The sequence below is a fragment of the Elephantulus edwardii genome, unplaced genomic scaffold, assembly GCF_000299155.1.
Source record: "Elephantulus edwardii isolate Elephantulus edwardi_28Jun2011 unplaced genomic scaffold, EleEdw1.0 scaffold00449, whole genome shotgun sequence".
NCBI lineage: Eukaryota > Metazoa > Chordata > Mammalia > Macroscelidea > Macroscelididae > Elephantulus > Elephantulus edwardii.
In genome coordinates, this window is record NW_006400199.1 from 1013947 (window position 1) to 1015817 (window position 1871).

The 1871-nt window shown below is 41.1% G+C and overlaps 1 protein-coding gene across 1 annotated transcript in view; it reads right to left on the bottom strand.

Annotated features, from left to right (window-relative positions):
• BNIP2 (BCL2/adenovirus E1B 19kDa interacting protein 2) overlaps positions 1–1871 on the bottom strand; it is a 21526-nt gene that overhangs the window by 15655 nt on the left and 4000 nt on the right. The gene's annotated exons all lie outside the window — the stretch shown is intronic.

Sequence of the window (1871 nt, forward strand, 5' to 3'; positions counted from 1 at the left end):
CACAGCTCAAAGGCATCAATTCTCCTTCTGTCCTCCCTAGTCATTGTCCAACTCTCTGATGCATAACAAGTGATTGCAAAGACCATGGCCTGTATCAGGAGCACCTTGGTCTCCAGAGAGACAGCTCTTGAGTACTTTAGAGAGGTCCCTAACAGCAGACAATCACAAGGGAGTAGAAAACAAAAACAAAGGATTATAGCGAAGTCTTTTGTAGATAAGGAGTTCTTCTCTATTGTTTACTTTATGCTAATCTCAGGAGCGAGGGATTCAGTATACAAACTAAGAAATGATGTTGACTCTTAAGGAATGCCTTAGTACCAGGATGAACTCCAGCTTGTATTTCGCCTCCCTTAAATCCTGATATAGCATTTGGTTTATTTAATATTAAATTTTATATTCGGCTCCCCACAACTGCTGCCCCACAGAGCCAGGGGGCCTTCGACTAAGTTGCTGGAGGGCTAGGGAAGATGCTTTAACTGGCAGGACTAAGAAAGCTTTGTAACATAGCAGGCCACAAGTTAAACGACCTGCAAGCAAACTTGAAAAGCTATACTGACCAAGAAATCTTATCCTGTTGTCAACCTGAATTATAATCCATCAATTTTCCTGAATACACCCTTAACTGTATTCTTCCAAGTATGGCCACTGCAACGGACTTCAAACCTAGGAGTAGAGCAGTAAAATTGGAAGTGAGAACACAAATGCCATATCTGATCTTACGGGAATTGCATGGTGGATGTTGCTGATGGGAACTGTTCTCCCCTTTTTGAAGTTAACAGGTGTGATGCAGTCGCCACCACACACTTGTTGTTAGTTACCACTGAGTCGAGTAAAACTCATAGCAGTCTTATGAACTAAAGATCTGAACCTAGTCATGTCCTGTTCCATCCTCATACTTCCTGACACACAAAAGCCCATTGCAGGAGTCACCTTGTCAGTCCACCTGGATGATGATCCTCCTCGCCTTCGCTGACCCCCCCCTTCCCAATATCATGTCCCTCTCGTATGTCAGGCGAAGCCTCATCATTCTTGCCTCCAAAGAGCACTCTATTTGTACCCTCTCCAAGACATATCTATTCATTCTACTTACTCTCTTTTTACAGGTACTTAGTTTATGTGTAGTAAGTCAACAGACATAAAAAATTTTCAGAACAAAGCATATTTCTAAAGTGATAGAAACTTATTTCTTGTTGAGTCAAAATTGATCCACTGCTAAACCTCTAATATGTTCCTGAGGTTGTAAAGATCAAAGGAGAGGAGATGTCCATCTTTTTTCTGAGGAGTGGCTCTGGATATTTCAACTGCCAAAGAGATGTAGATGTTGTGTTAGGATGGCAATTACTTATGGACTATGCCAGATCTCCCAAGGATTCATTTCTTGTTGTGATGTGTCATCAAGTTATAACCAATTTAAAACTGATCCTCAAGTGGGTTTTCAGAAGCTGTAAATTTCATGAGAGGAGAAACCTCATCTTTCTCCTATAGAGCAGCTGCTGGATTTGAATCATCTGCCTTTGGGTTGCAACTCCTTACCCATGATGCTAGTAGAGCTCCAAAGCATTACTAAAAGTTGTTGTTATTTGACCCAGCAATTCCACTACTGGGAATATACCCTGAAGAGACCACAGCTGACATCCAAGCAGATATATGCACACCCATGTTACTGCAGCTTTGTTCACAATTATCAAGGAGTTGGAAACAACCTAAGTGTCCATCAACAAACGAATGGATAGAGAAGCTGTGGTATATTCGCACAGTGGAATACTATGCTGCATTGAAAAACAAGGAACTCATGCAATATTATTCAAAATGGTTGACTCTAGAGAACATTATGCTGAGTGAAATATCCCAGTCACAAAAGGACAAATATT